General features: G+C 38.6%; 1 protein-coding gene across 1 annotated transcript in view; it reads right to left on the reverse strand.

Moving 5' to 3' along the window:
• The window catches only part of LOC145494250 (uncharacterized), a 448,804-nt gene that overhangs the window by 392,620 nt on the left and 28,811 nt on the right, over positions 1-27,373 (reverse strand). The gene's annotated exons all lie outside the window — the stretch shown is intronic.

A 27,373-nucleotide genomic window follows, 5' to 3' on the forward strand; every position in this document is an offset into this window, starting at 1 on the left:
TTTTACAAATCTTTTAGCGTTAAACTTCTTGTTCTACTTGATAGCAAAAATCACAAGCGAACTTAGGATCCACTTTGTTTCTCCCCGAAGCGTGACGTTAAAAAACTAGAATTTTTGCGGAAAAGTTTAGTCCAGATAATAGTAAGGATTTGGCGAGTTTGAAATGCTCACATCGTAAAAAAAAACATGTCACATCTAAAATATGCTATTCTGCTGTCCAACTAACTATTTTGGCAGATCTTTCAGTAAATCAAGGCTAAATATCGCAGAAACTGGGAATAAAGTGATATTCTTCGCTAAAAATTTTGGCGGGAAATGATTCTGGCTAATGATTTTTTGGGGGACTTTGCAAGACCAGTTACTACGACTTACCTCAAATTTTTAACAATTTTAACTAAACTGGATAGTGATGGCAGTTTAAAAGACTGCCAAAAAAAAAAATCTTTTCTGTAGAAATAAAATACCGCACTTTTGAAAAAACAAGTCGCTAAAAATGGCTAAAATTGAGTCACCCCCATTAACGATTCAGCGGCGATAGATGGCACCTCAACAAAAGCGTAGGATTAAAGCGAAAAACCTCAAATATATCTCAGTCAACCAATAAGGGGACAAATATTATCGCAAAAAAATAAGTCTTTCTGGAATTTGTAAGAAGTATCTTTTAGCCTCACCTAAAGTTGCCGGAAATTTCGGCCATTTTAGACCGCTTGCGAGGCCAAAATTATGATGTGGTGATATCTCAAAGAAAAACGAACACCTACCTCGTTAAGTGCCATGGTTGTTAATATTTTCGGATAGCTTTTATACTGTGAAAATTAAGATGAAGATAAACAGACGACCTCAATCTTTTCCTGCTGCCCGGTTTTCTCTGACAATGACATTTCACTGAGATACGAAACTTCATATTTTCAACTAACGCCATTTTCATCTATAGGAGTAAGTTATATGTAATTGGCAAGACGAAAGTCATGTTTTGAATACAATTTGCCCATATTTGTCCTTAAGACACTGAAGCAAGTAAAAGACGAGTGAAGAGTAATATCTTTAGCTGAATATATTGCAGCAGAAACCGTGCTATATTTTCAACATCTTTGCAAGAGGTGATGTGTGATGATGTCTGATGTGTGCCTATATGATAGGTGAAGCTTTGGAGCTGCCGGACTGGTTCATAGCTGCCTGACCTTATCCCACTTTCTATAGTATGAAGCGGCTAGGAGTATTTCTACTTCCTCTGGAGTGGAAACTAGTCCATCGCAGGTCACTCCACCGCAATTTGTCAGCTTTTCCCAACAATTCGCTGGTACCCATTTATACTCCTGAGTGGAGAGAAGCTCTGTGTAAGAGTTAAGTGTCTTGCCCTAGAAAACAACACAGTGTCTCCGGCCAGGGCTCGAACCAGGACCGCTCGATCCGGGGACGAGCGCTCTAATCATGAGGCCACCGCGTCTCTATTTATATGATAAGTTGAGATTTAAATAAAATAAAACAGTCATAATTTTTGAAAGATTTTCAATAAAAAAAATGTGGACAATTCTGTAATCCTTTCTTGTAAAAATAAGTTCTCAAAGACCAATTAACTCACGATTTTACAAGCACACCGGCGCACTTGCAGCCTACACTCCGTAAACAGGAGCACTGAGCTGCAGAACGTAGCCTGTCGCCAACTTAGTCTCAAAACGGACGAAAAGGCAGCGACTGTATTAACACGAGTTAACGACAGACTTATTATTTTGCAGAGTAACTGTTATCACTCGTATCGGACTGGTTCCAGAACCACTTGAAAATTTAGTTATTGAATACAGAATTTCTCACATTACATTAATTGTACCCAATCACCGCGCTGCATCTCATCTTGCAACTTTCATGCTCTCTTACACCGACTTGTTTTACATTGATCTGCTAAAATTGAGTTTACTAGTTCAACTTAGGGTATTATATGGGGCGCAACGAATCCTAAAATGTTAATTTTAGTAACAGCTCATATGAAGCCAAAGTGACCACATAAAAAAGTGCAAAATTGATTTGCACATCAAAGAATACTATAAGAATTTTTAACAAATTCGACACAAAATTTGACACAAAGACAAATCAAAACGTAATAAAGACAAACACTTAGTCAAAATACCTTTTGAAGACATTGCTGATAAAGACGGACAAGATATGGTTGATATGGACAAGTTATATATCCATATAATTGACACATTAAACTGTTTCTTAATAGTTTCTTAGTAAGATCATCAATTTCGGCGATTGTCGCCTTTTAAAACGCTTGTTGTGTAAGATAAATTCGATGTTAAGTCAGCGCGGACACTTTGTGACTCTCTGCCCTAATCTCCTATGTATCAGGCTAAATATGAGTGGTGTCACAAATGAAAGAGATCCTGCAATTCCGGGATCTCAGAATTTTCCAGATCGAGAAACAACATGGAAAGGATCTTGCAAGAGAGTTTTGTTTTCCCATTTTTATTTTTATTATTCTTGTTTTCTGTAAGGTGGTATCCTATATCAGGAAGGGAACCTCCTAGTCTCCTCCGCAGCCGTTTTTTGGGATGTCACGCAACGCTCCCCCCAAAGAAACGGCTGCTCACATCCGAACAACATTCCTTTCACGAAATTAGCCAATCACCGCTTCCGTTCCATTTTCAAGAACGTTTTCGCGCCAAATTCGCCCTTTGAAACTTGTCCAATCAGGGAATGTTTTTTACCTTTGTATCCCGTCGTGGGAGATGTCACAAATAAACATACAGATTTCCGGCTTTTGTTTAGGGACGCCGAAAAATACCGGCGACGCTTGAACGAGCTTTCTATGTAGCTGAAGACTCTTCAAAGTGCAAGTTAATTATTAGAAGCTTTCAACTCAAAAAATTACTGTCGAGAAGGAAGATATCTATTTTAACTTAATAAAGGAACCAGGAAATCAGGTAGCTTCGCTCGATTTGTTGACATCGAGTTCTGAATGCCGCTCTTTCCGGCCTGATTACAATCTGTAGGAAGCGTTTGGCCCTTGATTGACGCTTACAATTTGACATTTCGAGAAAATATATATTGTCTCATTTATACCTGAACATAGCGATGAGCACATGAAGCACTTGCGCTTAGGACTTTCATTTACAATTTTTTTCGTCCGTCATGATCGTAACCTGCGAACACCGCCTATTTTTGGTGACGTGCGGCGTGAAACAAAAGCCAGAAATCCCTCGCGTGTTCGCACCCCAGACCTTTCCGCGCGAAAGCTTACGTCATTCACACTTCGCTATTATGTGATTGGTCTGTTCAAGGGAGCGCAAACAAACCACAAACACAAAAGGAAAAGAATGTGGTTCGGATGTGAGCAGCCGTTTCTTTGGGGGGAGCGTTGCGTGACATCCCAAAAAACGGCTGCGGAGGAGACTAGGAACCTCCTAGCACACACTCTTTAATTTCCCTTTTATCGTGCAATTGACACTGATTGTGATTATTTGTTGGTAGGGACTTGCAAAACAATCAGTTGAAAGACTTACCTGAGGATATTTTCCGCTACAATACCAAGCTGCGACTCCTGTGAGTAGATCTCTTCGTGTAACTCTAGATTACCGTAACTAAATCCCCAACTAGCCAATCAGAAGCTGTGTCTACTGTATGGATATCCTGAGACATCAAGTCACTGACCTGATATGGCTACAATATCAGGTCATTTGGCCGAATTTGGGTACGGTAAATACCTAATCGTTCCTTTCTGGTACGCTTTGGCGGCATATCAGGCTGGTGTGGTCTCGCCATGGGTATTCGGCTGGACTACCTCTCGCAAAAGTACCAGCCATGGTTCGGCCAAACTCACCTGGTATGCCGCTGCACGCAATTTAAGAAACTAAGTGAAAGAATATTTTGGCAGGTAACAAGTCCGCCTGTTGAACGGCCACAGAAGAAGCAACGGCGTGGCATTCTGTATCCACTGCACTCGAAGATGAAATTAAACCTTTTTTTTATGGACCACTAGATAGACGCGAGAATCCAAACTTTATTTTCACCAAGGTGGACGTCAGCGACGTTTTCTTCCTTTTAAAGTTTCGGTCTTCATAACAAAAACGTCACTCTTGTCTTAGCAGCAGTCTCTTATCGTTTTTCCAAGATGTACTATCTATATATTTCTTTAATCCCTCGCATTCAATTTGGCGAAACTAAACTCTTTGGCTCTCTTAATTTCGTAATGTGTATTTTCTGTGAAGGTTGGGCATAAATTACGACGTAGAAAACTAGTAGAGCCCTACAATTCGAAGAAAAAAACTTGAATAAATCAAGTGAAGACAAGAGAGAATCTACACTGCCTTCTTCGTTTACAAAACCATTGACATTACAAGCCTTTTCATAAACGTAGTCTAGTTCAGGGTCGCTGACACCGTTTTGCTTCGAATAGTCCATTTCGGCTGCTAAAATTAACAGCGCTTTTTAGTTACGTTTTGGTACAAACAAAGTTTACCATGAGGATGTGCAGGTGTGAAACAGTAAATTTAAAGAAGAATTTTGTTTCAGTCGGGTGAGGTCAACGTCCAGCGCTCTGATCTACTCTGATTGGTTAAGTGAGAGCAAAGTGTACAGAGCAAACTTAGTCATGCAAAGAAAACTTATGTGTGTAACAGAAACCGTAATGACACAACACTGTTCAACTGTCTTTCCTGTCAAAATTCGAAACATGTAAAGAACAGACGGAAAATATGCAACACTGATTGAGAAGCCCTTGCGATTTCCTTCCATGCATACATTTCCTCTCAGGTCATGATTTGTTGTGGTTGAAAAGGTCCTTTTAAGAGCTAAGAAAATTTCCTTTGGAATGTCACGGGTAAACTGCAAATACCAAGGTCTCTTAATTCGCCGACGAGCTGACAGCCTCCTGTAGATTAAATCCAACCATGTACAGGTCTCGTCTTTTAACTCTGCTCCTGTGTTGAGTGATGATTCGCAGAAAATGGAAAAAGGATCTTTCTCTCGAGCACGTTGTTCGTAAAGACCTCTTAATCTTTTTGCCTCTTGTTTAACAAAAAATTGCGAAATTTTCCTTTAGGTCACTGCACTCTATGAAACAAATGACCGCTGACTCAATAACTTCTCTGTTTTGTCCCTTACCTCGTCACTGGATTCTTGTAACACTTCTGTGTCAGTATGAGTCATTTCTTCGAGAACATCTTCAAATGGCACAGAATCCACCGTTTTGAAATTTGTTTTCAATTTTTATGCGCGCGTCCGTTGATCCGAGATGCAATCACCCCGGCATTTTTGTTGGCGTGTCTGCCCAGGGTGATTGATTGGATACAGAATTTGTGACATTACATTCTTTTTACCTAATCAGGTGCATCTGATCTTGCAGCTTTTATGCTCTCTTACACCGACTTGTTATACCAACTGATCGCTAAAATTGAGTTTACTAGTTCAACTAGGTTATCATATGGGGTACAACGAATCCGAAAACGTTAATTTTTTAGTTGCAGGTCATGTGAAGCGAAAATGACCACATAAATTTCTTACGGAATGCGCAGAAAAAGTGCAAAGTTGATTTGGGCATCATCCACTCTGACTAGTCAAGTGAGAGCAAAGCGTACAGAGCAAACTTAGTGATGGAAAAACACCCATGTGTGTTACCGAAACCGTAATGACGGAAAACTTTTTAATTGTCTTTCCTGTCAAAATTCGAAGCATGTAAAGAACAGACGGAAAATATGCAATATTGATTGAGGAGCCCTTAGGATTTTCTTGCATGCATACATTTCCCCTCAGGTCATGATTTGTTGTGGTTGAAAACGCTCTTTTAAGAGATAAGAAAATTTGCTTTAGAATGTCACAGGTAAACTCCAAATACTTGACGTTTCGTGTGTATCAACTTAATGAATTTTGTTTTCCAAAATGCGTTTTATTGTCGTGTTTTCCACCGCAGTTTGTGTGTTATTTCTTATTAAGCTACGATGGCCAAAGAAAAAGAGCAGTTACGATAAGGTAGAAACTGGTTAGGATTTTTTGGATGGAGGAAAACGCACTCACCAAATGCTGAATTGTTCATATTCACACTGGTTTGCTTACGGTTGTCTTTTATTTTATGGTTGGGGCAACTCTATTATAATATCTACAAAAGTCACGTTTTGTAATTAACTTTTCGGAGATTTGGCTCCGTGTTCCATACCGGGTGGTTACTTACAATTTCTATTTTCCTTTAAATGAGGAGAGAAAAGTGTCGCGAAAATGGCAACGTTCGTTTACGAAAGAGACAACTGCTTAACCTTCGGCAAAGTAAACATTGGTGAATATCAAGGACTACAAAATGACGGATTAAAACATAAAAACACAGAAGTAATTGTTTGTTTGCATACACGTATGCAGCCGTAGTTTTTTTTTCTTTTTTTGTTCAATTAACTTTATTTAACACTAATAGACCAACAAAAAAAGGAAAAAAAAAAAAAAAAAAAAAAAAAACACTACTTACAATGAGAAATACTTACAATACAATGCGACAGCACAACATTTATCTACTACTTACTAGGTTATAGTTACAGTAGTTACATTCCTCTTGGATTTCTACCGTGCTTTAAAAGAAAAGAAAAAAAAAAAACGCTGATAATTTCACATTACTTACGTAGTCGTAGCTTTAATAACATCGATTGTAAATCGAATTTTGTTGAATACTAACCCAAACACTTTCACGCGACTCTCAAGGGCAAACTACAAAATTCTTGAAGCAAGCGATAGAGAGTAAAGTTTCAAGAAACCTAATCATGATCATTGTGGGAGATTCAGGTCAAGGCCAGTGGACAAACCCAAACATGACTAGTGGCGGGGTTTAGAGCTAAAGTATTATCGATAAACTTTAAGATAAACAATCTGAAGTCACAAGGCTCACTTTGTGGGCAGTCATGCCTTAGAATTACAGGACTAACGAGGGAACTACAAAATAATAAACATTTGGCGATCACGAACGAAAATTCTGAATTCTAAACAAAATTATTGAGCATCATAATACAAGCCTAAATATAGCCTTATCTCTAATACGTGCCTACCCGTGGGAGCGAGAGTTTGACGGAACTCAATGCTGAATTAGGTGGAAGGTGTTTATGGCAGAGACCTTATAGTTAACGCTCATTCTCGACATAAATATCTAAGAGCGATTTTCTGAGAGTGTCGAGAATCAGAAGACAGTCACGACAAATCGCTTTTTCTTTTATTTCCCCAAAACATACCTTTGCGTGAACCTATTCAAGGAAAAATAGTTTGAAGCTTCAACGATTTATTTTACGGCCAAAATTTAAGAAAGTTCGAAATTTGCATATAATGGCGGTTTTCGCGGCTTAAAATGTTTAGAATTTCACGCGTCTTTACGAAAACAGAGTGGGCGTAGAAACAATCTTAGGACGACAAAACTTTGCACAAATATTATTTTATTCTTATACTTTAAAATCGTGTAATAAGTTTCTTGAAGTTTTGTTTGTAGCTTTTTAACGAAGGGTATTTGTACAGCCGCCATTTCTGTCTCCTAACACGGGACAAATAAAGGCCAACTTTGACTTGTATAAATGGCCTCTGGTATATATCATTTGGTCAAAATATCTACATTTTAGGAAACCTTGGTTATTGCTTTTTTTCACTCGAAAAGTTATAGCTCTGGGAATTAAAATGTTCTCCGTCAGTAAAATAAAATGTTACGACATGTAAGCGAGTTCAATTTTATGCAAATCACAAGGTTATTCTTTGGAAGTCAACGGTTTAAAACAGGAAACAACGACTCACCGTTACTTAAGTTCCTTCTGCTGCTATAGAAACCATTTTAACTTCCCAGTGTCCTTGTGAGCTGTTCTGTAAAATATTTCCAGTAAAACAGCGAGCATAAACGGCCATAAAATTCGACAAGGTCGACAATGTTTATATTTGAGATGAGACACTGAGTGCCACACTCAGTACTAGCTGTTTTCATCGTCTTGCTCAGTCGAGAGTCCTTTAAAAATATGATAGAATATACGCTTCAAACCGTAGTAAATTAGTTTCTCATATCCATATGCCTCGTGTCGACTCATGAGTAAATAAATCAGTCCCCGAACACTGAATAAACAACTCGAATGACCTCTGTAGTCAGGAGGTCACGTGATATGTCGTTATGTTACTTTTCCCCAGTTTCACATTACACACGTAACGCCGTATTTTAGGACGTTCGCACGAAAATTTTCCAGTGGATAGATTGTTTCTTAATTTTTAGAGCAGTCAGATAATGAGTTACTTGTGTCAGAAATGCAAAAACAAAATGGGGGTTACCGATTTTGTTTCAGAGATAAAGTATGTAGAAAACTACCTGATTTTGAAAATTCAGCATGGTTTACAGGGATTTATAGTAAAAAATATCGAATGTGAATCAAAGGAGGCAAATGATCTTACTGGATAGCACCATCGCCTGTGGTTTTTAAAACAGCGACTATCCGGGCCAGATCTCCACACATCGTCAGTTAAACGGACTAAAATAAATAAGCGGCCCTTGGCAGTGAATGCGTGATTTAGAGGGCCGTCGATAAAACCAGGAACGTGGAACATTCCGGAACATCCCGGAACATTCCGAAACATTGCATAATTATAATAATTATGGGAAAAATATGTAAAATTAAATTTTCAAAACTAAAATAAACAAAAATAAACTGGTATCAGCTCGAAAATGAAAATATGTTATTGGGGATAGGGGAGTCGGTAGTGGAGGGGTAGGAAGCGTTGGGTTTTCATTCAACTGACTACAGTGAGTACAGACTCCTCTTCTTTGCCGCCAATTGCTTAACGTCGCTTTACAGCACTCTGCTTTTCAACACAAACATGGACGATTTGGACGACGAATGCCAGGTAACTGATTGCGTCTTCTTTTTTGATCGCTGATTTCTTCAACATCTGAGGTGTTCGGCTAAGCATCATACAGTTGCTTGTTAAGTCAGTAGCCATAGTTTTGTCATTGTTCGGTCTTCATGTTTCTATTCTATCGTCACCCAGTTTTCGCGCCGCTCCGCTAGGAACGTCTGACACTATGACCCACCAAGCCTTTCCGGAAGCACGATTAACAAGCAAGTTATTATTACCTAGTAGTAATGAAAGATTAGGGCAGCGCGTTCACTCGCACGCGCGTACTTCGCATGCCTGGTCTACTCTGGTGGTGTTCGAATGTCTCGATAGAAAACTAGGTTTGATCGAATGCCAGATAACGATCTGCACGTGAAGTTGGACTAGCGATGAATAGATTATAGCCTGCGGTAAAGTGTTTTTAATTAATTAATTAATTAAGTATTGACTTGTACTGGAAAAAAACATTTTCCAGTTTTAGATCGCCAACACTTGTAACAAATATTTCTTGAGACAATAAAGTTTTGACCAGTGACTCTGCAAAACAGCGCGCGCGTCGCTAAATGTTTTTAAATTTTGTGTTTGTATTTGTTCACACTGTCATCAGAGCTCGAGCAGTCCGAACTAGTTTCGACAAGAAACTTAATGCCAAAGAGTTTCTATTTCTATCTCACGGAGAAACTATTTGTCCATGAGAAATCGTGTATACGCATATCTTTGTATAGACGCAATGAATTGAATAAAGACATCACACTCGTGTACCCATATTTTTAGGTCTGATTAAGGAGTTCGAACGCCGCCACCTTGGTTTCCTGTGAAGAACGAAATCTTGGAATAAGGGACAGTCACGTAATTAAACTAATGGCGAACGACTGCAAGGAATGGATTACTCCACTTAGTAGCTAGTCTTCACTTATTGCAGTGACTTTCATTCTTCTTTCTTTTTTCCTTTTTTTTTTTTTTTTTTTCGTTATGTTTCTATTTTTATTTTCCGAGCTGATACCACTTTATTTTCGCTTGATTTAATCTTTAAAAATTTAATTTTGCATATTTTTCGCATAATTATTATAATTATTCGATGTTCCGGGATGTTTCGGGATGTTCCGGAATGTTCCGGAATGTTCCATGTTGCTGGTTTTATCGACGGCCGATTTAGAGGCACGAACAGAACGAGCTGAAAACGCGAATCTCGCGCGAAAAAAATAAGCTTTGCTCTTGCTGCTCGTATATCACCAGCCTTTGCTAACTAAAACGGCACAGCCTGTTTTTCTGTGTTTTAGTCATTTCAGTCACTTATGACGCTCAACTCTGCTGTTGTGATTAGGTTTTAGAAGTAGCGCTAATCCACCCCCACCCCACTCTCGAGAAAAGCAATTTTAAAAGTCGTGGCAGCTAATACTCCCGAAACAGAATGCAATCTGCATTTGTATTTAGAGGCACTAGCCCGCGAGCAGGCATATATTGTAGAAGAGAAAGTAGGAAAGGGAAAAGGGAATTAGAAGTGCCACCCAAGCCTGTTGGCCGTGAAAAAATCTACCTGGACATACTTAGAAAGCCATATTAGCATTAAAACGGATGAACTCTGTGCTGCTGTAACTGAGGATCATGTATTAAATGTTTGTTTAATTTTTCATGATGCTCTTGATAGATATCGCAATAACTTTATAAGGAAGTGAACATGTTTGATTTGTATTAACAAGCGCATCTTAAAACTATTAAGATTACAACTTTAACAAGTAAATGATAAATGTCTGACACTTTTTTTGACGCCTTCAACGACACAGGCAAATATTGAACTTCCCCAAGATATATGATTGAAAAGTTTTACAGTAATCAAATGAGATGGAATGTCTTCAAATATGGCCGGAATAGGAAATTGAACGGTAAATTTGGAAAGAAAATCTTAAGCCATATAACAGAAATTTCAGATTAGAAAAATAAAAGAATGAAACAAATGTTACTAAGCCTTTATTTATAAATAAGCCCTTCAAGTCTTTACAACGAGAGTTTCCTTCTCCTAAATTCAGACCATCTATCAAACATCAACCGAACGTGATTTGTAAGATACCCTGCGCCGATTGTGATTGGTGTTATGTAGGCAAAACTGACCGGTGTGTTGAAACTCGTAAGAAAGAAAATATCAGGAATGTCAAAACATGTACTAATGGTCAAACATTGCGAAACATGCATGGTCATTCGACCATTGCATAGATTTTGATAACTCTAGTGTCGTCGACAAAGGCTTTTTTCGCATTAGAAAAACTCTGGAGGCTTGGCACACCTCTGCTACGAAGCATGCTGGCAATTATTCTAAGCCGATTCCAAACCAGAATAGTATTCTTTTTTAAATAATAGTCACCTAATTTACACATTTTTACTTTTCTCTTGTTCTTCTTCTTATTTTTATTTCGCCTCTTCTTGCATATATTTTATCATTCTGCATTCCATTTTTATCCGTCGAAGGTTGTAGATTGACAGCCCAAAGGTCATGTTCTTTTTAACAACTTTTAGCCAGCAAACATTTTTATCGTAATTTTGATTTCGTTAAAGTTGTTTCAAAAACGCTCGACCGAGCAAGAGTCTTAACTTTCACATTCCATTGTGGCGAGAAGAATGAGTCTTCTGAGAAGAGGATGATAGACCGGCTAGAAGTCAGCGAAACTAAACCTTTGCACCTCTTTACCCGTGACCCGCGCTGATTAGACAGTCCCGATATCAACGGTCCTCCGCAGGCAGCGTGAACTTTTACCATTATTATTTCCTAAATTTCTAGTTTTAGTTTGTTTAAGTCTTTAATTATTCTTTCAATTCATTTTTAAATTTTATTTTATTTTTAATTTTTCGTCGCATATTTACTAATGTTTTTTTACTATTTTTAACACACCGCACTCCGCACTCCGCGTTTTTGGAAGAGCCTTCAGATAACGCCTTGTCATAAAAATACACCGGTCATCACTCTTTTCAAATTAAAGTGCGTCATGTAGTCTAGCGTCTTTAAATGTTTTTGTTCTTGAAAAAGAAACACATAAATCGATAATTTCTTGATGTTTCTTTGAAGTGCGAAGAAAGAAAGTAATTACATTAACAAATCATCTGCAGTTCCTGTAAAAAATCATGAAGATAATTCAAAAAAGAAACAAAATAAATTGAGGGAAAATGTTCAACAATAAGCTGGAGAATTTTCAGTCCATCGGTTGAGCGACTGCAAATTTGAAAATTAAAAGGTGGGCCTATCTTCGCTAAATTTTCGATCGGAATAAAAGCGAAAAGTTTTGTTTGTTTGTTTTTTGGTGGCGTCATCCTTGTAAAGCATTCTAACGCCTTAACGTCAATGTTAATTCATACCAGAAAGGATTCACCTTGCTCTAACAATAGGTGATTGGCAGGTAACGTGCGGCAGGACGAGCTCATGACGGCAATTGTCTTTTCAGTTTACCTCATCTTCCGATCGTGGTTGGTAAATTCAAAATTATTGCTCCATGTCTAAAAACACCATCTAATCTCGTGTTACTAAACATAGTTTTCTTTCGCGTCACTAATTTTCATGGAGATGCTGGTTTATGTGAGTGAAATATGCCGAAAGTAAAGACAAAGTTCTGAGCACATTCCTAAAAAGGGAACCACATGCAAGAGCTCTGAGAGAAAAACAGTACAGTGAAGTCACTTTTAAGTTAAACAGCGTAATTTCATTAGTTAAAAAAAAAGTTTCACTAAAGCCAGTTATGTATTTCATTGACGCTTACTGAACAATTAAATGACATTATTATATTTGTGATCATTTGTTGTTACAGTTGTGATCTTTACTACATTTGTGAGCAATTGTTATTAGACTTGTGATCTTTGTTACATTTGAGGCCGATTGTTATTACTCTTGTGACCTTTGTTATGTTTGTGACTAGTTATTACATTTGTGCCTTTCGCAGGAGTTGAGTAGAAAGTGCTTCTAATCCGTCTATTTGCTTACCAAACCGAGGTTTGCATAGCGTAGCCACCCTCTCAGCAGCCTGCCATTACATTTGCGCCTTCAACACCCCGCCTCGTCCCACCCTTAGAGGCCAACGAAGATTCTGGCGAAATCAGATTACTAGCGGTCTCCGCTCTGATACCTTAACAAATATGATATAGGAGACGGATAGGAAGAGCTGCCGGACCTTTAAGAACGCTAATGAGAATTAAAAAAAAAAAAAAGAAAACATATCACGTTTACGTAGAACCTGCGACGCGCAACTCTTTAACTCTTTTGGCATCTTCACAAAATTGTTTCGGGGTTGAATAAATAAAGCAGTGTTGTCAGAGTTTATATATCATCCAAGGGAACAGTGTTTCACTTTTAACCCAAAACATTCACCTTAAAGACTGTCCTCACATTTTGAGGCTACATCCTCCACTTTTAATGTGCTTGACTGACCTTTTCGACCAGTGCTACACAGGCTGAAACAATATTGGATTTACTAGTTTTAAAATACGCAAAAAAATGTTGATTTCAATTAAAGGAAATGTTACATTGTAACAAAACAACGCATTTGTTATTGGCTGAGATTTCCGAACTAATAAGAAACTACACGTAAGGTGAAAATATCTTAATGTAACATATAAAAAGTAAATTAACTACCAAAAATAGGTCAATTGCGAGGAAATAATTTGAATATTGCCTCATTTTACTTACCGGATTCTATTGGAACTAAAGCTTGAAACTCCTGATATATTTCTTCCGACACCTGTTTGTTTACCCGACGAGGATTTTTTTAATTTTTTCGCTTCATCACTGTAAGATGGGTGAGAACACTGGACTTGAACTTCTGGTAATGTGTTGTTAATTGGTATCTGTGCTTTGGACATACGGTAATCCTTTCCCTGTCTTCCTCTGATAGTGAATGCAATCCTGCGCGATGAGAATAACATCAGCCTCGTTAATCTGTGTCCCGAAGCCTCGACTTCGACTGACACCCAGATTAGTTAAATAATCGGTTAAATCCTTTCTGCATAGTTTTAGAGGAATAACATAAAGCTCATTTGGTGCGTATGGTGTTGGACCGCACACACTGTCAACAGCTGGAAATGAGCAGCTCATTTTGCGTTTTACATTACGCTCAGGAGGAAGGGGGTGACTCTATTGTTTTCCGGTGTTGATTCGTGACCGACTCGTCGCAGCCATTGTGACGTCACATAGCAACGAGTGAGCGCTTCGAGTGGCCTATTCAGATTACGCCATTGAAGAAGGACGACAGAGGTTAACAAAGACAAAAAAACAGGCCTAATATCGCTTTTGTTCGCTAACTAAGTGTAGGTGTCTACAGTTTGTTGTTGCTTTTTGTCTGTGTGCATAATCTGTTTTAGCTTTATGCGCGCGTAGTCGTGTATTCTTCTTGATATTTGTTGCCGGTAAGTGGCGGGATCGCCATCTTGAAAACCGGACCAGAAAAATCAACGTAAAACGTTTGCGTTTTCTGTCTGAAAAGTCCTACAAATAGTCTTGTTAATAGGAGGTTTCATGCATTTATAATATACGTTTGATTTGCGTGTCTCCCTGTGTCGATTGAACCGGGCGTTTCTCTCATCAATCCATTTGAGTGTTGTTTATTTCTTGATTTCCACCAAAATTTCCCTGCGATATGATCGGTTTATATCTGTTTTGGAGCACCTCTGTTGGTAGTTATCAGGCATTTGAATTCAATTCTTGGTGTTTCGACTTTATTGGCTTTTTGTGTTTTAATTGTGTCCGCTGTACGGTGGAATTTGTTGGCTTTAATCGTAGAGCAGTTTTCTTTTCTTTTCTTTGTTTTTTTTTTTTTTTTTTGTTCTTTTTTTTTGTGTTGGCTTTTGTTGTTGGCCTTGTTTTCCTATCTAGTTTTTTTCCTTCTCGGAACAGATAATGTCCACGGAAAACATAGAAATATGCCATTTTTTGGCACCAAATGAAGGCTACTTTTCATAAAACCTGCATTACCAAATAAAACATTGATTGATTGAATCCGTTTTCCCTCAGACACTGGAAGTCCATAAGCTTCATTCTCGTTCAGTGTGCTTAGCAGCTAAAAATCATCATCATCATCATCATTATCGTGGAATATTAACCCAGCATAACCCTTCAGTACAAAGTACTGTTATCAACAGGGTCCTGCTACGCTCTCATTCTGACCATATCTGGCCATACAAACCCTGCCTGTTCCATTTTTAGTGGTTTTATTTGTAGTTAGTGTTATAGCAGTCAGGGCTGAAAACCTTGATATTGGCCTTAGAGAATTCGCCCTATTTTGCTTTGTTTTGTGTCTTCATTGGTCGATGTTCAGTTATCCTTGTGTACTGAAAAATGGTTGAATTTCACCACCCTAGCTTTCTCTTCACTATTGCATTAAAGTGAAAAGGTTGGTTACATTTATTTTGGTTGCTGATAAAACAAAAAAGTCACATTTTTTTTTTCCTTCCCACCAAAGTATAACTATCTTAAATTCGAGATCTCCAATTATTAAACTTGGCAATTGATTTTTACTAGCAATCAAGCTGAGGTAAACCTTTACATGACTTTCTGCCCTTAAAGAAATAGGTTGGGCAGCCATAATCAATGGAAGTTTAACTGGAGGTTTGGAAGGGGCCCTAACGGGGAGCATAAATGAAGCAGGAACTTGTAAATTTGACAGCATGATTGAACAATATATGTGAAAAATATAGAGTTCTCATATGCATGTCTTGGGAAGACAGGTGTTAAAAGAAGAAGGGTGGTGACGGGGGGGGGGGGGGGAGGCATCCAGCCTTTAAAGGGTAAATGTTCATCAGAATCCCTAAGTAATACCTAGTGTGGCATTCTAAAAGGGAGTTTGTGCATTATGACATGACTGTTCCTTCCAGTGGCATTCCCTGCAAAAAAAGAAAGTGTCTTTAATAACCTGTTTTCAGTGGAATGCAACTTTTTACATGAACAAAAGGGAAGTATTAGCTGATTATGACAGTAGTGGTATAGCTGCCACATTACCCGATTGCAACCTCGTTTTTAATTTATAGAAAAATGCCGCCAATAAAAGTGTGAGAAAACATGACGTCACCTTTACGTCAACAGGTGAATCAGGCGTTGAAACTGGTGGGTGGCCCGTATAGGTTAGGCTATGTGGGCGGAAAATAAATGGATTCAAGATAGCCGCCAAGTATACCCCATAACCAATACCCTCTCGCTGGGTCTGACATCACGGCAAGGGGGGATGCCCCCTCAATAGGCTGCGGTCATGCAAAGGGAGATACCCTCTCTGATAAGAATATAAAGAGCTGATATAAGAAGATTCCTGATAGGCTTTTTCTTATAATGCGAACGATGTAACGATGGGTCGATATTCTTCAAGCAATTGAGCGTTTTAATCCTTACCGCAATTACGTTCTATCTCTGATAAGAAATGTTACAACAGAATTTCTGTGGCCTTGTTATTAGACGCCTTTCCGTAAGACATCATGTAAAGATCACATAAGAATTGTCTTTTCCCTTTTACGTTTTCCTCCAATGAAATTTATATGCTTCGTAAGTGTTTTTCACTTCCGGGAACAAATCGAAAGATTTCTCAGAAAAAAAAAAAATGAAAACGGGGTTAACTAGTGAGTAGAAGACACCGCTAGGAAAGAGGTCGCCTGTCATTAGACAGTCTGGTCTGTCATAAGACAGTCTGGTCTGTCATAGGACAGTCTGGTCTGTCATAAGACAATCTGGTCTGTCAAGTTCGACACACATGAGGGGACAAATGGCTAGGACATTGATTTGTTTAAAAAGAAATCTTGTTATGGTTTGAAAATATACTTGGAGGCGTTTATGAATAAAGGCCCTGGTGTATTATTTTTATTTATTTATTTTTTTTTTTCGAAAAACATTGTCGTGTGGTGTGAGTGCGTTCCAAGAAGGGTATTAAGGTGCCTACCCAATGTCATTTTTCTTGATTTACACCGAAGACAGCGTTGAGGATATATTATGAATATCGAAGTGCAAGAACAGAAATTTTGCCAGTCATTGGACCAGTTGATCCAAAACATCACCCAACTGATCAATACGTTGGTGCCCAACGTGTTTGAGAGGTCGCCGCAGTTATACATGAAAACCAAGCTTCCCTTGTTGAGTTGCACTGTTAGTTTATCCCAAGTAGTGGTGAAGATGCAACAGGCCTGGAAGCCATGGCAGAACCAGCATCTATTCCAGTAGAGATCACTATTCCTTTGGAAGAACGGATCCACGATCAAGCCTCTCTCCCATCACCACAGACAGTACATAAAGAAAACACCGTGTAGAAAAAAAACACAAAAACAAAAAACAAGGATCCAAACATGCCTCTAGAAGCCATTTCGCTCTTGGAAGGAACGTGCTTGAAAGCAGCAGCTGTCCAATTGAAGCCCCACGTCTTGCACTTCTTGGATTCGCTCTATGCCTTCTATCATTGTCAATGGTGGTGTAACAGTCACATGTACCGTGTTTTGAAGGTATACCAGGCTCTCTTCAATGGGATGGCCTTACTAGTGGTGGCTGCTGGTGCGATTACCAGTTCCATATTCGCGAATACCATCTGTCCAAACCCCAAGGCGCGTGAGAACGAGTACCTGCTGTTACCAGCGAATCCCACTTGTTAACTCCATCGAGTGGAAGTGTATGATGTTTAACAACGAACACCCAATACACTGAAAAATTTATAAAATGAAGTGTGTCGTTAGACGTTTGGTCAGATCATACAGATCAGAAAGGGGTACAATAAGAGGGACGTTAGTCATGTTGAACAGATAGCGGAAGAAGAAGAACACGGTGAGGATAACGAATATGAAGAACCAGAGGACGAATCAGAGGACGAAGAAGATGAGAAACCAGAGGAGGAAGAAGATGAAGAACCAGAGGGGGAAGAAGATGAGGAAGACAATCCATGGGTGGCCATTGGAGATGAAGTCGAGGAGCAAAATAAAGAAAAACTTACCTATAATCTGGCTATCTGAAACATGGAATCACACTGCCAGTGATGAATCCACCAGTGTTTTGCTTAGACACGCCCCCTTACTCCCGAGCCAGAGGCTGGTTACTTACAAATTTCCTTTGTTCTTTAATTTGGTAGAGAAAAATTCGTTGATAGTTCAGAAAATATTTCTAAGAGTCATAAAAATGGCAACGACCGTTGCGAAACGGACAACTGCTCCGAAGGCTCAGTGAATATTTCCCAATGTTCACTGAGCCTGAGGCGAATAATTGTTTTAGTATAATTTTTAGAGGTGAATATCAAGGAATAAAATAACGTAGTAAAATATAACAACATAGACGCAATTGTTTGTTTGCATACACTTATGCAACCGTAGTTTTAATAATAAACCTACCTGTGCATCGATTGCGAATCAATTTACTTATCGAGTCTAGCAGTAAAACAAACAAACGAAACAATACCAAAAATGAATTCATCGGTACCTTTGTTTTATCGTTGCTGACTTTATTCACAGTTGTCATCATCGTCTAAAAATGATTAGCTTTTTAAATTTCGCTCAATCGACCTCACCTAGCTGCAGGCGATCACTGAGTTTGCGATTCTATAATGCCTTGAATACGAGTTCTTGAAAGGATTTTAAGTTCAAGGGCGCAGCATTCATTTTGAAAATTCTCCATTCTTTTAAATATTCTGGACTTGGAATGGTGCCTTCTGAATAAATGAAGAAATTATTCAGAAACTGTACGCTATGTTTACTTGAAAATCTATCAGTCGTCCAAACGAGGAGGAATATCGAGACTCTGGTCTATGGGTCTTTTATTTGCCAGAAGTCTATCTTGCATGATCTCCGTCTAACTTCACTACTTCCACTTCGCTGCTGCCTCTACTTAAGTAATTGACTGACAAATGCACACATACTTAAATATCACAGCGGTAGCTATGTGGCCACATGGGACGACTGAACTTGAAGGATGCGAAGTACAGATGAAATAATTCATATTTGAACTGCGGTTGTACATGAAAGTGAAGAATGATCATCGCAGCAAATTTTCCAATTTAAGCAATTGGAAAGAAGAACCCTGAAAAAAAAATCGGGACTTCAACGGGATTCGAAGCCGTGACCTCCACGATACCGCGATATCCGTGCGATGCTTTACCAACTGAGCTATGAAGCCACGCATTGGGAGCGAGGTCAATCAATTGAGCTCATATCTTCCCGTGAGGAGTGAAATGATGTGCAGTATACATGAAATAATTCTTCAGTTCGAATTGCTGACATTGGAAAATTTAAGCAATTGGAAAGTAATAATAATCAAATCGTTCTAAATTGTCAAAATTTTCAAAATTGTATAAGCCCTATAACACAAGCCTAGATATGGCCTTGTCCCTAATACGTGTCACGCGTGGGAGGGAGGGTGTAAAGGAATTCGATGCTAAATCAAGCGGTAGATGTTAATGGCAGGGATCTTTTATATAACAACCCAAGTTATTCTCGCATTTTGATTGGTTCTCGCCTATGATCTATTAGAGGACAGACGCACGATTGACGTCATTATTGCAAAGCTTTTCCCTCTGTGTTTTAAAATGGCGGAAAGTTTTAACAATTTAGATAATATTTTACGTGACTGGGCAAAAGAAGGGAACAAAAAAAAATTTTGTCGAGGCATTGAACAGGTACGAGATGCAGTAACAAAAAAAATCAAACCGTTTCTATTCTAAGAAATGACTTAGAAAAAATACTCGAGCAGTCTCAGTCGACAGTCGAGCGAGATTAAACCAAGCACAAAATTGGTCTTGGTAAGCCGAGAACCACTGCTTTATCTCAAATTTAACAAGCCTGATAAACAAACTATTGATGAGATTAATTTATTTAAGAAATTCAACTTTTCTCATTCTCAAATTAACTGTTGATACACTAATTGATGTCAAGAATAAAACATCGAAACATCACTTCTTGAAATCAGTTTAAATAAACAGATAACCTTGCTTTCCGACATGCGAATGCTCCAGCCCGTTTCAGGGGACAGCAGCAAGCAAAGTATAGTAAACTACAGCTCACGGCCAGCTTTATCACAGTTAAATGGTGTCTCCGACACTATTTGAAACTCATATGAGAATCACCAACCACAGACGACACAAATTTCCTCCATCACTAACGCTCCTTTCATTCAAAACTCGAATCGAATAGCCTCCAGGTTAACTGCAACCGCAAGTTTTCCCAGCCTATCCTGAAAAGCTGGACCGGTCACGTGCGTATGATTAGCCAATCAAATTCGAGGATTTAGCATTCTTGCCCGCTCAGTGTTTTTTATCATTTTTCCTCAGAATGAACACTTCGAACTCTTGCATTGTTCTCTGTCCAACACTTAAATCAACGCATAAATGAACACCGTTATTCAGCCATCGGTAAAAAACGTTGAAACACAGCAAAGGAACAACAAAGCAGAGACTGGCCACCTTTTCAAAGTTCTGAGGAAATGTAACAGCAAATTCGATTGCTAAGTCTACGAGATGCCGTACGAAAAGGATCGACATCCAAGCGTTCTCTTAACACGCAAACCGACTCCATTCGCGCCAAAACTGTTTACGTAACACTTTCGCACAAGTTCAGTTTTTCTGTATTGCGTTCCCTACCTTGAGAATTATACGCATAGGACCCGCAAATATTTTATGTATTGTTCATATTTTATATACTCTAAGTAGACGTTATACTTTTTCACTTTTTACCTCGATAATGGAAACCGAAACCTTGTTAGTTGTTTAAATGTGTTTTACAAATCTTTTAGCGTTAAACTTCTTGTTCTACTTGATAGCAAAAATCACAAGCGAACTTAGGATCCACTTTGTTTTTCCCGTAGCGTGGCGTTGATAACTAGAATTTTTGCGGAAAAGTTTAGTCCAGATAATAGTAATGATTTCGCGAGTTTGAAATGCTCACATCGTAAAAAAACCATGTCACATCTAAAATATGCTCTTCTGCTGTCCAACCAACTATATTGGCAGATTTTTCAGTAAATCAAGGCGAAATATCGCAGAAAGAGGGAATAAAGTGATATTCACCGCTAAAAATTTTGGCGGGAAATGATTCTGCCTAATGATTTTTTTGGAGGATTTTGCAAGACCAGTTACTCCGAGTTACCTCAAATTTTTAACAATTTTAACTAAACTGGATAGTGATGGCAGTGTAAAAGGCTTTCAAAAAAAAGATATATATTTTCTGTAGAAATAAAATACTGCGCTTTTGAAAAACGAGTCGCTGAAAATGGCTAAAATTGAGTCACGCCCATTAACGATTCAGCGGCGATAGATTGCACCTCAAGAGAAGCGTAGGATTAAAGCGAAAAACCTCAAATATATCTCAGTCAACCAATAAGGGGACAAATATTATCGCAAAAAAATAAGTCTTTCTGGAATTTGTAAGAAGTATCTTTTAGCCTCACCTAAAGTTGCCGGAAATTTCGGCCATTTTAGACCGCTTGCGAGGCCAAAATCATGATGTGGTGATATCTCAAAGAAAAACGAACACTTACCTGGTTAAGTGCCATGGTTGTTAATCTTTTCGGATAGCTTTTATACTGTGACAATTAAGATGAAGATAAACAGACGACCTCAATCTTTTCCTGCTGCCCGGTTTTCTCTGACAATGACACATAACTGAGATACGAAACTTCATATTTTCAACTAACGCCATTTTCGTCTATAGGAGTACGTTATATGTAATTGGCAAGACGAAAGTCATATTTTGAATACAATTTCCCCATATTTGTCCTTAGACACTGAAGCAAGTAAAAGACGAGTGAAGAGTAATATCTTTAGCTGAATATATTGCAGCAGAAACCGTGTTATATTTTCAACATCTTTGCAAGAGGTGATGTGTGATGATGTCTGATGTGTGCCTATATGATAAGTGAAGCTTTGGAGCTGCCGGACTGGTTCATAGCTGCCGGACCTTATCCCAGTTTCTATAGTATGAAGCGGCCAGGAGTACTTCTACTTCTCCTGGAGTGGAAGCTAGTCCATCGCAGGTCACTCCACCGGAATTTGTCAGCTTTTCCCAACAATTCGCTGGTACCTATTTATACTCTTGAGTGGAGAGAAGCACTGTGTTAAAGTCAAGTGTCTTGCCCAAGAAAACAACACAGTGTCCCCGGCCAGGGCTCGAACCAGGACCGCTCGATCCGGGGACAAGCGCTCTAATCATGAGGCCACCGCGTCTCTATTTATATGATAACTTGATATTCAAATAAAATAAACTAGTCATAATTTTTGAAAGATTTTCATTAAAAAAATGTGGACAATTCTGTCATCCTTTCTAGTAAAAATATGTTCTCAAAGACCAATTAACTCATGATTTTACAAGCACACCGCGCACTTGCAGCCTACACTCCGTAAACAGGAGCACTGAGCTGCGGAACGTAGCCTGTCGCCAACTTAGTCTCAAAACGGACGAAAAGGCAGCAACTGTATTAACACGAGTTAATGACAGACTTATTATTTTGCACAGTAACTGTTATAACTCGTATCGGACTGGTTCCAGAACCACTTGAAAATTTATTTATTAAATACAGAATTTCTCACATTATATTAATTGTACCCAATCACCGCGTTGCATCTGATCTTGCATCTTTCATGTTCTCTTACAACGACTTGTTTTACATTGATCTGCTAAAACTGAGGTTACTAGTTCAACTTAGGGTATTATATGGGGCGCAACGAATCCGAAAATGTTAATTTTAGTAACAGCTCATATGAAGCCAAAGTGACGACATTCATTTCTTACGAAATGCGCTAAAAAGTGCAAAATTGATTTGCACATCAAAGAATACTATAAGAATTTGCAACAAATTCGACACAAAATGTGACACAAATACAAATCAAAACGTAATAATGACAAATACTTAGTTAAAATACCGTTTGAAGACATTGCTGATAGAGACGGACAAGACATGGTTGATATGGACAAGTTACATATCCATATAATTGACACATTAAACTGTTTCTTAACAGTTTCTTAGTAAGATCATCAATTTCGGCGATTGTCGCCTTTTAAAACGCTTGTTGTGTAAGATAAATTCGATGTTAAGTCAGCGCGGACACTTTGTGACTCTCTGCCCTAATCTCCTATGTCTCAATCTAAATATGAGTGGTGTCACAAATGAAAGAGATCCTGCATTTCCGGGATCTCAGAATTTTCTAGATCGAGAAACAACATGGAAAGGATCTTGCAAGAGAGTTTTGTTTTCCCATTTTTATTTTTATTATTCTTGTTTTCTGTAAGGTTGTATCCTATATCAGGAAGGGAACCTCCTAGCACACACTCTTTAATTTCCCTTTTATCGTGCAATTGACACTGATTGTGATTATTTGTTGGTAGGTACTTGCAAAAAATCAGTTGAAAGACTTACCTGAGGATATTTTCCGCTACAATACCGAGCTTCGGTTCCTGTAAGTAGATCTCTTCGTGTAACTCTAGATTACCGTAACTAAATTCCCAACTAGCCAATCAGAAGCTGTGTCTACTGTCTTGATATCCTGAGACATCAAGTCACTGACCTGATATGGCTATAATATCAGGTCATTTGGCCTAATTTGAGTACGGTAAATACCTAATCGTTCCTTTCTGGTACGCTTTGGCGGTATATCAGGCTGGTTTGGTCTCGCCATGGGTATTTCGGCTGGACTACCTCTCGCAAAAGTACGAACCATGGTTCGGCCAAACTCACCTGGTATGCCGCTGCACGCAATTAAAGAAAGTAAGTGAAAGAATACTTTGGCAAGTAACAAGTCCGCCTGTTGAACGGCCACAGATCAAACAACGGCGTGGAGTTGTGTATCCACTGCACTCGAAGATAAATTTAAACCTTTTTTTTTATGAACCACTAGATAGACGCGAGAATCCAACCTTTTTTTTTCACTAAGGTGGACGTCAGCGACGTTTTCTTCCTTTTAAAGTTTCGGTCTTGATAATAAAAATGCCACTCTTGTCTTCGAAGCAGTCTCCAATCGTTTTTCCAAGGTGTACTATCTATATATTTCTTTAATCTCTCGCATTCAATTTGGCGAAACTAAACTCTTTGGCTCTCTTAATTTTGTAATGTGTTTTTTCTGTCAAGGTTGGACATAAATTACGACGTAGAAAACTAGTAGAGCCCTACAATTCGAAGAAAAAAACTTGAATAAATCAAGTGAACACAAGAGAGAATCTACACTGCCTTCTTCGTTTCCAAAACCATTGACATTACAAGCCTTTCCATAAACGTAGTCTAGTTCAGGGTCGCTGACACCGTTTTGCTTCGAATAGTCCATTTCGGCTGCTAAAATTAAAAGCGCTTTTTAGTTAAGTTTTGGCACAAAAAAAGTTTACCATGAGGATATGCAGGTGTGAAACAGTAAATTTAAAGAATAATTTCGTTCCAGTCGGGTGAGGTCAACGTCCAGCGCTCTGATCTACTCTGATTGGTTAAGTGAGAGCAAAGTGTACAGAGCAAACTTAGTCATGCAAAGAAAACTTATGTGTGTAACAGAAACCGTAATGACACAACACTGTTCAATTGTCTTTCCTGTCAAAATTCGAAACGTGTAAAGAACAGACGGAAAATATGCAATACTGATTGAGAAGCCCTTACGATTTCCTTCCATGCATACATTTCCTCTCAGGTCATGATTTGTTCTGGTTGAAAAGGTCCTTTGGAATGTCACGGGTAAACCGCAAATACCAAGGTCTCTTAATTCGCCGACGAGCTGACAGCCTCCTGTAGATTAAATCCAACCATGTACAGGTCTCGTCTTTTAACTCTGCTCCTGTGTTGAGTGATGATTCACAGAAAATGGAAAAAGGATCTTTCTCTCGAGCACGTTGTTCGTAAAGACCTCTTAAGAGTTCCTGCCTGTAAAAATCAGACAAATTCTTAATTTCGCGGCAAGGGTGGAAAATTCGATTTCGCCCATATTCTCATGGAGATAGGATAGGGCATGACAAAAACTACTGGATAGTTTTTTTGGCAAAATATCCTTTTATTTGAAAGAAATATGCAAATTGCCAAATTCCGTTAAAATCGTCATTTGACGCACCATTTTATCAAGCAGGTTTGATAGCCTCGCATGCAAAACCACATCAATCTTCCGTCTTTAAAACACTCAAATATTTTTGTGCAATATTTAGATGTGCACTGGGTTGATTTCAGGGAATGTTGCTTTGTCTTTTTGGGTGCAAAATAATTAAATTTCGAAGACATGTATTTCATTCACTTAAAAGTACTTCGTGAATATAATTAATTTTTGCCATGTGCGAAACCTTCAAATGGATTAAGCTTCTGGTAGTTGAATCGCAGAAGGATTGTCTACAGATTCCTGTAAAAAATTCTTTGGGCAAATGATTGTGAGCGACGCAAGAGCTTTTCAAAGTAGGTCAAAAATGCAAATATTTGACCATCCGTCGTCAAATTTCAATTTACGGGTTAGACGTATATTTTAGCATGCGCCACATGACTTGACCTATAATAAGTTGAAATAGACACAGAGCTGATAATTTCGAAATGTTCTAACCTTATTTGTTGTAAAAGGCAGGTCAAAAGTCTATTTGACGTGTTTCTAGTCGATCTGTCACCATTCGTCGCACATAAAGCAGAAGTATGCTTTTGTTTACACAAGGTTAACGTCCGATGTACATCGACTACTGTCAACCTATTATTGGTCGAATACCATGAATCTGTGACCATCTTTCTGCGCATATGAACATCACTGCATCTAAGTCAAAAACGGCTGAGTCATTTGTAGATAGTTGCTTGCTTTGCACTGCGCCAAAATAATACGTTTGATCGATTGCTGACCATTGCTGATAAGCGTGTCGGCGCAGCACAATCTTACAGCCGTTATTTGTTCGTCACGCAATGCTGTCACGGCATATGCTGCCCATTTTGATCTAATTTGTATAGAGCACTCTCAGGATAAGTGAAAAAAATTTAATCACTGTTCATCTGTTTGTTCATATATATATTATGCGTATATTTATATAATCGTATTCTATATTGTACGTGACCTCGGTCCAAATCACGTTTGTTGTACGTTCTGATTTTTCAGACAACAGCTGATAAAGCTAGTGCCTGTGTTCACTAGAATTTTAAAAAAATCGCCATAAACAAATGATAGATCAATGAAACAAGAACTAGCTGAAATAAAAAATAGGAAATCACGACGTGTCTAATTCGTGAGAAAAACAGACTAAATTTAATTACTGAATTACGTGCCATTTTATTTGGCGTATTTTGTTTGCTTAGTGGCGAGGCATTGGTATGTTTGTAACAGAAAATAGAGGACTGTTGTCAGTACAGTCCCAAATTATTGTCAGTAAAATATTGTAAATAAAACACCTATTGACCGGTTACCTCCGCGGCCACCATTTGGTCGTTCTGATAAGGGTTTCATTATTGTCTTTACCACTATAAAGCGGCCACCCAAGATTTAAAAACTTTGTTTTGGAAACGGCAACGGCGGATAAGAGTCTGAAATTCAAGGTGCATGACGAGTGATAATTCAAACACACGTCTATCTTGATTGTCTTGAATTGACTCCATGTTCACCAAGAAATTTATAACCCGATAGTGAAAAATTAAATATTCAAGATATACCAACCTCTACCCCATTAAGCGGTCACCACCCATTTCCTCGAGGGTAGCCCACTGTATTACATGTAAAGCAAAAATAATTGCACAGCGCGAAAAGACCCACGTATGAGTTTAGCGTTAGAGTATAACGTAGGGCATGTAGGTAACGGTGGTCGAGTAAACGATAACAACAGGGGCAATGGTAAACTATTCATTCTTTTCATTTCTTAATTTAATCTCTTCCTACCCGACACGATTGTGTGCTCCCAGGGGTTCCAAGCCTTACGGAGCCTTACGTATTAGGATAGAAATTGTCCTACCTCTACCCCCCAAAATGGGATGACAGCATTGCGTGACGAACAAAGAACTGCTGCAAGCACATTCAAGCCATCAAACCATGATGATCAAATGTGATATTTTGGTGTAGTGTAAAGCAAGGAACTATCTACGAATGACTTAGCCGTTTTTGACTTAGATGCAGTGGTGATCATATGTGTCGAAAGGGGGTCACAGATTCATGGTATTCGACCATTAAATAAGTTGACAGTTGGCGATGTACATCAGACGTTATGTAAACAAAAGCAAACTTCTACTTTATGTGCGACGAATGGTGAGAGAAACACGTCAAATCGGCTTTCGACCTGCCTTTCAACAGCAAATGAGGTTAGAACATTTCGAAATTATCAGTTCTGTGTCTATTTCAACTTATTATAGGTCAAGTCATGTGGCGCATGCCAAAATATACGTCTAACCCGTAAATTGAAATTTGACGACGGATGGTCAAATATTTGCATTTTTGACGTACTTTGAAAAGCTCTCGCGTCGCTCACAATCATTTGCCTAAAGAAATTTTTACAGGAATCTGTAGATCATCCTCCTGCAATTCAACCACCAGAAGCTTAATCCATTTGAAGGTTTCGCACATGGTGAAAATTAATTATATCCACGAAGTACTTTTAAGTGAATGAAATACATGTCTTCGAAATTTAACTATTTTGCATCCAAAAAGACAACGCA

Source organism: Orbicella franksi, chromosome 8 (assembly GCF_964199315.1).
Source record: "Orbicella franksi chromosome 8, jaOrbFran1.1, whole genome shotgun sequence".
Classification (NCBI taxonomy): domain Eukaryota; kingdom Metazoa; phylum Cnidaria; class Anthozoa; order Scleractinia; family Merulinidae; genus Orbicella; species Orbicella franksi.